The sequence below is a fragment of the Callithrix jacchus genome, chromosome 21 (genome assembly GCF_049354715.1).
Source record: "Callithrix jacchus isolate 240 chromosome 21, calJac240_pri, whole genome shotgun sequence".
NCBI lineage: Eukaryota > Metazoa > Chordata > Mammalia > Primates > Cebidae > Callithrix > Callithrix jacchus.
Window position 1 is genome coordinate 16,631,233 of NC_133522.1, and position 14,310 is coordinate 16,645,542.

Genomic DNA, 14,310 nt, shown 5'->3' on the forward strand with positions numbered 1-14,310 from the left:
GTGGTTTTTCCAACCCAAATGCCCATCAGTGATAGACTGGACTGGGAAAATGTGGCACATATACACCATGGAATACTATGCAGCAATCAAAAACGATGAGTTTATGTCCTTTGTAAGGACAGGGATGAAACTGGAGAACATCATTCTCAGCAAACTGACACAATAACAGAAAATGAAATGCCACATATTCTCACTCATAGGCGGGTGAGGAAAAATGAGAACACATGGACACAGGGAAGGGAGTACTACACATCGGAGTCTATTGGGGGGAACGGGGAGGGACAGTGGGGGGGGAGCTGGGGAGGGATAGCCTGGGGAGAAATGCCAAATGTGGGTGAGGGGCAGGAAGGCAGCGAAACACACTGCCATGGGTGTACCTATGCAACTATTTTGCACGTTCTGCACATGTACCCCAAAACCTAAAATGCAATAAAAAAGAAAAAAATAATAATAATAAATAAATAAATAAGAATTTGTAGGCTAGGAAAAAAAAATAGTGGTTCTTGATCAAATGTACCCTCGTTTCTATTTATAAGAAGTCCACTCCGTGTTACTGAACAGATCAACTTACATGAAGTCAACTAATCTAAAAGAATTTACCGTCTACAGAAATTCACATTTGTAATAATAGTTTTTTAACCACAGAAATTTTATACGTATTTTTTTCTATTATAGCTATAAATGTAGAGTTATAAAATCCAAATACAGATAAGCCTACCCAGTGTTTGATTACATTCAATTATGTTTAAAGTAATGGCCCCTCTTCTGTTCTTACCAGGAACGTTATCATTAGCACAGTGCTTCATGCAGGCTCTTATTACTTCTATCAACCATTGTTGTGATTGGCAAAGCATGGAGCCATATTCAAATAGGAATGCATGGGCACATAGCATTTATCCTAGGGTGGACTGCATATTGAGTTTCTTGATTTATAAATCTTTCTTTCCAATGTGAAGTTCGTGAAGTGTTACTGTTGGGAAAATGTCTGAGTGACTATAAATTCCCTTCCTAATTTCCTCCCTTGAATGCATACCCATTTTTTTTGGCTCATTGTTAGAACTGTAGCTGTTCTTGAATCTTTGATGGGTTGAAGCTAATCCACATTTGTGTTTTTCAATCTGATATAATTGTCAAAATTCTACCCTTCAAAACACTTGTTTCTTTCTCTCTTTTTTTCTCTTACATTTTCTCAAAGAAAAGTAGTGAAAGAAATTTTTTTTATTTGGTCTGAAACTTTATGGTGCAAATCTGAGGACAGGAGGAAATTTAAAGACTTGTTCACACACGTTAGATTTGAAGAATGCCTGGAATATATTTTTTCTCTATGCACAATGCATAGTAGTTGCAGTCACAGAGTATCAATTAGAAAATGAATTCTTTCAACATTTCATCAGAATTTTAAGTGGTTGCACTACAATAATCCCAAGCTATTTGGGAAATGATAAAACTTTGAAGATCAAATCATCATTATTATTTTCACTAAAACTTAAAAATTCAGTCGCAATATGTCAGACTAGGTGGAACAGGACTTCCCTCCTCTAAGCTTTTTTTTTTTTTTTTTTTTGAGACGGCGTTTTGCTCTTGTTACCCAGGCTGGAGTGCAATGGCGTGATCTCAGCTCGCCACAACCTCTGCCTCCTGGGTTCAGGCAATTCTCCTGCCTCAGCCTCCTGAGTAGCTGGGATTACAGGCATGCACCACCATGCCTAGCTAATTTTTGTATTTTTTGTAGAGACGGGGTTTCACCATGTTGACCAGGATGGTCTGGATCTCTTGACCTCGTGATCCACCCGCCTCGGCCATCTAATTTGGTTTTTACTGCTGGATACCTGATGGGCTACTTACTATTTCAAGTGTAGGGCAGATTGAACCTGGATATAACCTGAATATTTGCTCTACGAAAATACTCATCAGGTGAACCAATACAAGCATTCTATGAGTAATTGTGAAAACTATCAGTCTGCTTGCTCCTCAGCCTTAAATTCAGTAGTAACAGCAAAAATAGCCAATGTATATTGAGGACTATGTTCCAGACTTTACTAAGAACTATATCTGCAAGATTTCATTTAATGCTCATCACTAATCTCTAGAAAAGATGTTACTGTTTTGCTCACTTTTAGGTAAAGGAATTAAGGGCTTAAAGAGGCAAAGTAACTTGACTATGATCACATAGCTAATACATATTGGAAAATACAATGATTTAAAACTGCGAGTATCAAAATTACAGCCAAACATTAGTCTTCTGATTATTCACCTCCCCTCTTTCATTTGAGGGGGTCAATCTGCACATATATACCATAACTTTTTCTCCTATCAAAATGGCTTCATAACATTTCAGAACAACAAAGGAAATCTAAACAATGTATGGACTTTAGTTAATATCATGTAGCAATATTGGCTTGTTATTTTCTATAAAGGTACCATACCAGTATAAGAAGTTACTGAGAGAGGAAGCTAGGTATGGGGTATCAATTTCCTAGAAATCTAAAGATATTCTAAAATTAAAATTCTGTCTTAAAAAATGACTGCACATACATGCCTAGCCTGTGTTTAAAACAATTCATCTATACAACTAACAATTTTATGACATTTTTGCTAAAGACGGACAAAATATACTCAGAAACCAAATGAGCTGATTTCATTAAACCCATTATTCTGAACATCAGAAGCCCTTATTCCATGTTTGCAAAATTCATGATATTGTAAGGATTATGAAAAAAATACAAAAACAAATTAAAATAGTCAAAGGAAAGTGTTTACAAAAATGTTATTAACAAAACAGTCCATCTACAAAAATGTGAACATATTTTAATAACCTTGAACATGGCAGGAATGTAATATATAAAGAGATTTACGTGTACAAAAGCTGATGGGAAAAGTTTCAGCTTCATGCGTTAATGTCTTAGTTCATAAATCTGAAGGAAAATAGAGAGAAAATAAAGGCATTAAGAGATATGAAAAAATGTAAAAGAATAAATGTTTCTTTCATGAATCTTTGTGAATATATGACAGCATACCAGCTACAGAAAACCAGTTTGCTCTTTGAAAAATAAATGCTAGTTCAAACGCACCAATGTGGCATTTTCAAGTCAGTGGAAAATAAGTGTACAGTGTTTATGCAATAATTTATAGTATCCTGACTGCCTTAAAAGGGATTTTAGAACATAACTTTTCTTCCTGAAACACATTTTGCAGTTGTGAAAATGTAAGATGTTTTGACAATGGATTAGGAAGATTACCAAATACATAACAATAGATCACACTTATCTTAATAATCAAATTAAAACCCGTTTTTACATAGTTTATTAGAAAGTATTTGTTGTGCTCTAAATGATACGTGTTTGATTAAAATTTAAGTGATATTCATCTTAAAATGTGCTAGAGATATAAACTAGATTTAACACAAACAAAATTCTTATTTTCCCTTTCAATTTAATGGAAATTCCTAAAGATCATTTTCTTTTCAAAAGAAACTTGTTGAAGTAATTACCTATTGAGGACCAGAAATCCCAAAGGATTAGTTATGGATATAGAGCTTTCAAGTTTCTCGGTCACTAAATGGAATCTGAAACCAACCCCATGGCGACTAAAGGGTATTATCAGGAAAAACTGTTAAATGACCTTTATCAGATGATCTCAGCGGGAGACAGGTGTCCACTGTTGCTGACCATCTGGGTTTAAAAGCAAGAACATAAAAGGGGATGATTTCTCCTAAAAAATTATCTCCAGGGATTTGGTTCAGGCCAGACATTGAGGGTGGATAAGTCTGTGGCACAGTGAGTTAACCTAATCTCCACCCCACTCTCCATACACACAACCTCAGCCAACAACCTCCACCGCACCCACACACACACACGCGCGCACACACACACACACACGCACACACACTCTGCATAAGCTTCCTGAAGAGGTATTTACTATGAAATAATTCAAGGAAAGGGAGAAATGTTACTTTTGCCTTGGAAAGTAAAAACTAAATTTTCTTAAGAGGTATTAAAATTTGGATCAATAAATAAAAAAGGGGATATATTAAAGATGTATGAAAAAAAAAGTGTACATTAATTACACAGATTTTAACATTATGAAGACCAATGCTGAGCTTATGTTGAAATAGCTTCAAATGGCAGCTTCATTAGTTGATTTTCCATTGGTTGAGGAAAGGTGGGCCATTGTCAAGACATGCCTACAGAAGCTTTGGTGGGTAGAAAAGGTTATATAATGTGGGATTGGGGAGAGTAGGAAGAACAGTGGCCAAGTACAAAATGAATGATGAAATGAAATCAAATATATTTTATTTGTTACCATAATAAATTGTTTTTATAATCAGAAAATGAAATTGAATTTTTATGTTTACTGTCAAATGTAAGTATTAATAAAATATCTGTACCAATACTGGGAGTGGGGTAGTGGTTACCGCTCTCCCCATCTTTCCATCACCTGACCAAGATAAAGAAAAAATTCAAGGCACAGTCTATGTTATGTAACTTGGCCACAATCAGTATAGAGACTTGTGTCTGGTATTCAAATCATCTTTCTATGGCGCATAGTAATTTTAGCTAAGCTCCTTTGAAAAAATGTGCTTTAAAAAAATTAAAGCTGCTATACAAAGACTTGAGAGTGAGATGAGGAAAGAGAGCCTGTGGTTGATGAAATGCAAATGAGGCTTGGCTCAGACAGCTGGCTGCTTTGGGATGACATGGGTGATAAATGGTTCTTAAAACATGAGCAGGCATTAGACTCCTGATTCAGTATCAGACTGGCAAAAACAGCAGTATTACTAGATGCTTCCTTTAATTAATGCAACACTACTGCATTAGTCCGGACACTGCCGATAAATGGGAAAGAACTGATATCGGAGGTAATATCAGAAATCTTTCAACCTTGAAGCTGCGATGTGTTGTGCAAAAGCTGCAGTATCGTCAAAGGTTTAATTGTATTTGTAATGTACCAGTGCACCATGACAAAAATGGGGAGATAGCGTAGTCAGCACGGGGAAAGGCTGTGATAAATGAGAAAGAATGAGTGATTACACAGCCGGGAGGAGTGTGAAAACAGACAAAGGACAAGCAAATAGAGAGGAAGAAAGCAGCCACTGCCGTAAACTGAACAGTAAAACTCAGAGGAACTTTGAAGAGGAGAGGAGCATAGTATTTATTTTGTCCTTTGGGATTTGTCAGGGCTGGAGGATGCGTACAACAAATAAACACTTTACAGTGCTCTGAAATATGGTCAGGCCGCATATGCCTTGTAGTAATGTCTACCCTTTATGCTTGATCCAAACATACATATTATTGGGACAATATCAGATTGATAACTTTTTAACACATACACACACACAATGCTTTATAGAAAATATATCTGGGCCTGGCTACGTTTCCAGACTGTCTAATTTCTCTTGGTTCAAATTTCCACCTAAAAATCAAGTTAAATCTTCGGCATGACACTAATGTTGTAAAGATGCTGCATCAAAATAAGGTTTTATTAAAGTCGATAAGCCATTCAATAATTTTCTGCAACAAGGCGAATGACGGAAGCATTGACCTCAAATCTCACAATGGACCCCAGTGAGAATTCCCTGAAATTATGTCTCTTTTCCCATTTGTTAAGTACAACCAGAGTACTGCGACCACAACCACAATGACACCTACACAATTTCCTGACATCATCAGCTGTACTTTCCTGCTCTCGCATACCATCTTCCAGGCGTGCCTTCCTAAAGCACTGTACCGCAAAGGGCAGCAAACACTTTCCAAAATGAGCCAGATAGTAAGTATGCTAACTTTTATGGGTGGTAATGTCTCTCTCAACTTCTCACCTCTGCTAACATGGAGCAAAAGCAACATTAGGCAATATGTAATTAGAGCTATGGCTGTCTTCTTCAGTAAAACTTAATAAAAAGTGGCAGCAGCAGGCTAGATTTAGTTTATGGGCTATAGTTTGTTAATCTATGATGGAACGTCTAAAATTTTCATGGTTACTTTAACACAAAAGTGAGTCTTGCCTGTAATATTTTGCCTCTTTCAGCAGGGCTTACAGAGAGGAGTCAGAACACGTCCTCTTGACATTTATGTACTCAGAAGTATACGGGTGTGTCACGACAGTACATCAAGGTTAGTACCCTATCCTTCCCTTTATGTTTCTGACTTTTGTCCCAGATTAACAGAGAACACCAAGTACTGTTCCCAGATAGAAAAACTAACAAGCCACCTAAACCAGTGTTTCCTATCTCTTAATATTAGTGTTGAACTTTTCTTATGCACAGACAGCAAGGATGCTTCAACACTTCCGTAAGTTTCTCCTATAAGACATTATGTTTCATTTTATAATCTGCAAAAAGCAGGGGAAAGAACTTACCATTGTGTATTGGTTGTCAACTGCAGAATACCAAACCACCCCACAATTCAAACAAATAATCATTTATCCTTTGAGCTCGAGTATCTGTGAACATCTAAAACAATGTGGATCTAGGTTGAACTTGGTTGGGTTTGACTAAACTTGTGCTCTGCAGTTTACTGACTGGAGGGAGTTCTATTCTTTTTTTTTTTTTTTTTTTAGATGGAGTTTTGCTCTTGTTACCCAGGTTGGAGTGTGATGATGGCGCGATCTCGGCTCGCCGCAACCTCTGCCTCCTGGGTTCAGGCAATTCTCCTGCCTCAGCCTCCTGAGTAGCTGGGATTATGGGCACGCACCACCATGTCCAGCTAATTTTTTGTATTTTTAGTAGAGACGGGGTTCCAACATGTTGACCAGGATGGTCTCGATCTCTTGACCTCGTGATCCACCCGCCTCGGCCTCCCAAAGTGCTGGGATTACAGGCTTGAACCACCGCGCCCAGCGTGTGTTCTATTCTTTACTGGCTTGCATTGAGCTAATTATCTAGTGAGGTTCTGCACCACCTTTCTTTCATCTTCCTGGAACCAAGGGACTAGCTGAGATATGTTTGTCTCGTGGTAGTGCAAGAGGCACAAATCAAGTCTAATTATGCACACTCCATTTAAGCCTTTGCTTGTGTATTGCTGCTGAGGTTCCCCTAGTCAAAACAAGCCACAAGAGTAAACCTAGATCACCAACCCGTAGGAGCAGAACACTACACATGGAGTGGATTCAGAGAAGCGTGAACATTTTAGTCAGATGCGCAATCTTCCAAAGACTGGCACAAAGGTGGGTGTCAGTAAAAGCCCAGCTTAATTCCAGCTACATGATGTTGAGTTCAGTTTTTTTCAGTTGTAAAGAAGAGAAGATGATGCCTACCATAGACGATCATTTGTGCAATTACGAGGATTAAATAAAAATATGAGAAATGTGTGAAGTGCCTAACACGAACTTAATTGGTAAATGTTCTATTATTTTCATATAATGTTGGGCTTGAAAACAGATTAATTCTAAGCTGTTTAATATTATTCTGGCATAATTGCATAGTCTGGTGGGCCTAACAGGATGTATAAGCAAATGTTAGTCTGAAATGCAACATCAAATTTATACTAATTTAGTCCACAACAAATTAAGAAGATCTGATTTTCTGCAGCATGCTTAGTTTAGGAGCTGATAATTTGAAACTTTACTACTCTGAGTAAAGAAGAAGAGCAACTTGGATATCTATTTATAAATTCATTAGTCTAGAAAGTATTTCTGTGGTCTTTTCTGAAATAGTAATCGATTATTATTTAGCCTACAATTGACTCTTTCTCAACTTTTAAGTTTTAGTCTTAAATTACAAAATCCTTTCTCTACAGTCTAAAAGCAAAATATTTGAATTATCACATAGATTTTATGCAATTATGTGTTCAATAAGGCTCAGACAAATGATGTAGTTTCTTTAATTCTTGGTCTCATAATGACCATGATTAATTAAGTATGTGAAAAAATGTATTAGATCTCTTTCCACAGGCTTAAGATTCACTTCTGTCTCTTGGATTTCAATCAATATCCCTGATTTTAGAATTGAATGCATTATTTCTGATGTAGAATCATTAGTCATTAACTTATACATTTTTCACATGGCTCTAGCTGAGATCAAGCAGCCTTTTCTATTACTGGAGAAATTTCCCTGTGCAACTTTAAAACTTATTTTAAGAAGTTGGAGTGACTGAAATACCAAGGATTTTTTTTTTTCTCTTAAAATGGCTCCTCAGAGAAGATGGATTAGACTGGGGTGGGTTATAATTCTTTTCTCCACAATGTTCATGACATGCACTAATGAAAATGTTCACCTTTATGTTCCTCTTGATTATAACCAAGGAATTTTTGATGCTACATAGGCATAAATTTTTGTTTCTTGATCGGAAAAGGGCAGGCCGGTTGTGAGGTCTAATTGCTAAAAGATGAAATTTAAGAACTGAAGGTCATTTTGAAGTTATAATTCTTTTCCATATTCTGACAAATAACTAAAATTCCATTTTTTAAAATTTGAGGTTAAACATTATTTTCTGAGGTCACTTCATGCAATAGCACTTTCTAAAACATCTAAGTGGATAGTGCACCTTAACAGAAAAGTCATCTTCCAACATGATGCAAACATACCTATATAAGTTGGTCAAAGAACACTTTTCTGTGGTCTGCAGTAGCAGAGAGCCAAACAAAAGAAAAAAAAAACTAACAATGTTGTTTGTAGATTTCCGCTATTGAAAATGATGCATAAATTAGCAGAAGACATTAGAGATTTGGTTGAGACTCAGGAGAATGACCAATGTTTGATATTTTCCTTGTCCGAAATAAGAGATGTGAATTCATCTGCACATGGAAAGCTTAACTATGATCAAAATGAAGTCAATTATAGAAGAAAGAAGTTTTACCATATCTGTATTTTACCAATTTCTACAGTGGCAAAATATTTACTTTGTGATACTGGAAGATCTCCAAACTTCTCTAAGCTTTAAAACCTTACATACATCTATTTATCTTCTATGTGTCTATTTATCTAATCTACATAGGACACAAATCTTCTTTATATAAGTTGATCGGCAGGGCGTGGTGACTCATGCCTATATTCCCAGCATTTTGGGAGACTAAGGTGGGTAGATCATGATGTCAGGAGTTTGAGACCATCCTGGCCAACATGATAATGCCCCATCTCTACTAAAAATATAAAAATTAGCCAGGCATGGTGATGCTCACCTGTAATCCCAGCTACTCAGGAGGCTGAGGCAGGAGAATCACTTGAACCCAGGAGGCAGAGTCTGAGGTGAGCTGAGATCACACCACTGCACTCTAGCCCAGGTGACAGAGCAAGACTCCATCTCAAAAAAGAAAAAAAAGATGATCAAAATCTAATAAAATAATGTTTATTATAATGTTTATACTCCACTTTCTAGAGCAGGTGACTGAGAAGTTAGTTGCTTCTCCAAACCATTAAAAGAAAAGACAGAAATTTTCTACCTTTCTCACCTCCCAATCTTATTCTAGGATCAAATGAAATAAAGAACAACAGCAACATTTTGTAAGCTGTGAGGTCTGAGATACTATCATATAAAGGTCATGTTTTGTGTTTTAATTTTTATGATATAATGTGAAGCCTACAAGTTGTGGAGTTAAATTAGTTCTTTCCTCTATGAAATGGAAACAAAAACATGTATTTGGATTAGAAATAATTTTTAGAAAGCACCTAATACCTTTTCTAGGGTAAAACACATACTCAATAAGTGGTCATTATTATTACTATTAATACGTCAAAATAAATGAAGTCCTGATCTAAGAGAGAAGGCGTAACAGCAGGCACTTTCTCCCCCCTCCCTTTTATTTATTTATTTATTTTTTGTCTTATTGCATTTTAGCTTTTGGGGTACATGTGAAGAACATGCAAGATTGTTGCATAGGTACACGCATGGAGGTATGATTTGCTGCCTTCCTTCCCATCACCTATATCTGGTGTTTATCCCTATGCTATCTCTCCCCAACTCCCCACCCCACACTGTCCCTTCCCTATTTCCCCCCGACAGACCCCAGTGTGTGAACAGCAGGCAATTTCTAGGCACATGCACTATTCAAAAATCGCCAGGTTCACATAACAATTGCCGAAAATTTCCCTTTAGAAGCAGAAGCATAATCAACAGTTAAGAAAATACGAGAATAGGTCTAGCCTCTCAATAGGGAAAGAAGTGGAAAGACCTAAGGAGTTCAGGGAAATCCTGATTTCTGTAATAAGGGAACTGAAATACAAATAAGAAAAAAAATGTTAAAGATCTTCATAGTCACTGCACAAATATGACCAGGGTTGGAAGGAAGAAAATGTTTAGATATCTCTGGTCCTTTGTATTCTTCTAGCTTAGTCTAAGTCCATTAGTATCGGACAAAGAAAGAAATCTACTGAATGACAATACACACATAATTTTACATGATTTCTTAAATATATGTTATAGACATTCAGTACACATATACCCACAAGCAATATATTTAGCTATTACCCCAATTTTCACAGCTGTATGTATTTCATAGTCCATTGTTATTACCACATTTCATTACTTAGTTTTTGTAAGAGTCATGCTAACTACCTACTATCAACTGCACTAATCCTGGCCTTCACTCTGCCATCCACCTGGTTTAAATAATCTACTTGTATGCAGGCTTATTCATTTCCTACCATCTTTTCAAGCCCCAACTGAAAACTAAGTCCTTTCATGGAGCTTTCTCTGAATTCTCCATCACACTCCAATCTCCTTTTATTCTGATCTTCTGCTGAACTTAAGCTCTAACACTCAATTTAGCACATACCCCATCTCTAATCTTGTCACATTATGTTAATCTTGTCATTCTATTAAGCTTGCAAACCCCTTGTGAGCACAGACTATGATAAAGAGTGAGAATTGGCTCTCAACAGCCATTCTAACTCCATTCAAGTTGAAGAAATTTGAAAGCTAAAAACATTCCCAGATCTCTTTGCTACTAAGTTTCCAGAAGAGAATCAGGTTTCACTAATTATATTTACTTACAGAAGAACTGGAGGATACGAATGAGGCAGGAGCCATTTTTTGCACCTCTTTGACTATGCCCATAGTAATGCTGTGGCCACACGCTGTGTCTCTGCAGTGGCATTCTTGTGTCCATTCTCCACTCTACCAGATCTTCAGGCCTGTATGTATCAGAAGGAGCAGCAGTGGCTGTGGTTGGCTTTTGTGTGCCATCTTCTTCATTCATTAACAGAGGTGTGCTTTTGAATGCCTGATACCAAGCATGGTCTCAAACAGTAGCCCCCAAGGGTTCTGCCTTTACCATGAACTTCAAGTTTTCCAGTATATTTCTAAGCATCTATAGCCCTCTATTGAAACACTTCCAGTTAAAAATTTCTATAGTGGCTTCTATTTCCAGCATTAAAACCTGACTGATAAAGAGGTCAGATATTATGCTTTATCCTTGATAGCACCTTAAACAAGGTAGGCTATCTGGTAAGATAGTAATAAACACCCGAATGAGTATATTAGCTGTTAATTTCCATGTAACAAATTACCACACAACATGACAACTTAAAACAAGAAGCTTTTCTTTTATCATATGGTTTGTGAGAGTCAGGAATCAGGGAGTGGTTTCACTGGATGGTTTTGGCTCAGAGTGTTTTCAGAAGGCTGCATCAAAGTTTAGGTTAAAGGTACACTTATTTCAGAAATTTTAAAAATCCAAACAGAAGATAGATAGATAGATAGATAGATAGATAGATAGATAGATAGATAGATGATAGATAGATAAATATCATCCCTATATCTCAGTTTTTACAATAAAGACCTGTTAGCATTTTATCATTTTAGGTATTATGCTTCCAGGCCTAAAACAGAAGAAACAGAAACATAAATGATAGACAAAATAATGCCCCTTTGGATTAAGACCCCAAATCATATTCTCTTCTCCCTCCCTCTTCTTAAGGCAATCATTGTGATAATTTTGATGGATATATTTTTGCACTTTAAAAATATTTATGCAAATTTATAGAAATATAAACATATCTAGAATATATCCATATGTAAGATACACAATATTATTTATGCATGTGGGCATGGCTATCTGCCATTTCTTTTTTATCTATAGCAACGTGTACCCCACCATTAGTATTTATTTCTTCATACCCTAGCCAAACCTTGATATGGTCAAATTTTTAATCTTTGGTAATTTAATGGATGAAATAAAATGCAACTTGTAGTTTGTTCAGTGGTTTCAATTCAGTTTCATGTCATTGTTTACATACACATTTTCTGATTACAAATTAGTTTAAACTAAATGTCATACGTTTTTGAATGTGGTAGGCTAAAATCATGCGCACCCCATCCCATGTAACAAAGATGTCCATGCCCTCATTCCCAGAACCTGTGAGTACGTTGTCATACGTGGGTAAAGGGATTTTGCAGATGTGGTTAAGGTTAAAGAGCTTGAGACAGGAAGATCATCCTGAACCTGGGATTTCCCAAAGTAATCATTAGAGCTCTTAAAAGCATAAAAGGTGGCAGCAGAGTCAGAGAAATTCAGTGGAAGAAGAGCTAGATATATCATTGCTGGCTTTGGAGATGGAAAATAAATACTACAAGCCAAGGAATGTGGCATCCTCCAGAAGCTTTTCTCAGTTCATAGCCTGCAAGAAAACAGGGAATGCCAGGTGTGGTGGCTCACGCCTGTAATTCCAGCATTTTGGGAGGCTGAGACAGGCAGATCATTTGAGGTCAGGAGTTTGAGACCAACCTGGTCAACATGTCAAAACCCCGTTTCTACTAAAAATACAAAAATGGGCCGGGCATGGTGGCAAGCGCCTATAATCCTACCTACTCAGGAGGCTGAGGCATGAGAATTGCTTGAACCTAGGAGACGGAGGTTGCAGTGAGCTGAGATTCTGCCACTGCATTCCAGCCTGGGCAACAAAGCGAGACTTTGTCTCAAAATAAATAAATAAATAAAAGTAAAAGAAAAGAAAACAGGAACTGCAGTACCGCAACCTCAAGGAACTGAATTTCACTAACAATCTGAAAGAGCAGGAAACGAGTTCTCCGCTAGAGCCTCTAGAAAGCAATGCAGCATGATGACAACTTGATGTTAGGGTGTTGAAAACTATTTCAAACTACTGACCTCAAGAAGTATAAGATAATAAATGTGTTTTATTGGCCGGGTGCGGTGGCTCAAGCCTGTAATCCCAGCACTTTGGGAGGCCGAGGCAGGTGGATCACGAGGTCAAGAGATCGAGACCATCCTGGTCAACATGATGGAACCCCATCTCTACTAAAAATACAAAAAATTAACTGGGCATGTAATCCCAGCTACTCAGGAGGCTGAGGCAGGAGAATTGCCTGAACCCAGGAGGCAGAGGTTGCGGTGAGCCAAGATTGCGCCATTGCACTCCAGCCTGGGTAACAAGAGCAAAACTTCGTCTCAAAATAAATAAATAAATAAATAAATAAATATGTTTTATTGAAGCCACAAATTTTGTGGTAATTTGTCATGGCAAGTATAGAGATGTGACATTAATATTCACTTTTTTATGGCTACCTGTTCATATTTGACCATTTTTCTAGTGGGTTGTTGAATTTTGCTTATTAATTTGTAGTTCCTTGTACATTTTGTTTAATAATCTCTTATGTTATAGTCTCTATTATATGAGTTGCAAAAATCTCTACATCTAGCACTGTCTCTGAACTTTGATTATGGCTGTCTTAATGTACAGATGTCTTTAATATAATGTGGTAAAGTTTACCAAAGTATTCACTAAAGTCTATGCTTTTGTTGTCCGAAGGAAACACTTTTTCTCTTTCATTATTAAATGATAACCAGACTGCATACTGATGTGATAAATAAGGAGACTTCTAGGTTGAGTACTGATAGTGTAAGATGGCTTCTTTTAGCTGCATGTACTAAGATTCGAAATAGGAGATATGAGCAAACGATGAAATGTCTGTCTGTAGTAATTCCCACAATAACATTTAGTTTCCATTTTATTATCTCAAACAATATAAAACTGGCATTTTGGGGTCAAAAGACAGCAGCATATTAACAATTTTACATGATTTATAGCCTTCAAGAACATATATATTCTCTGCCCAATTGTTCAAATTATTTTATAAGACCTTGTCAAGGTTTATAGTTTTTATATGGATCATTAAAAATGTTTCACTTTACTTTGATACTTAAAATTTTCACACTAGATTTAACCACTGCATAGATTATTAGAATAGCTATAAAAAGCGATTTCCAAGTTACCATTAAAGGATATTCAGAGAAATATGCACCATTGGCCAGGCATGGTGGTTCATGCCTGTGATACCAGCACTTTGGGAGGCCAAAGTGGGCAGATCACCTGAGGTCAGGAGTTTGAGATCAGCCTGGCCAACATGGCAAAACCCTGTC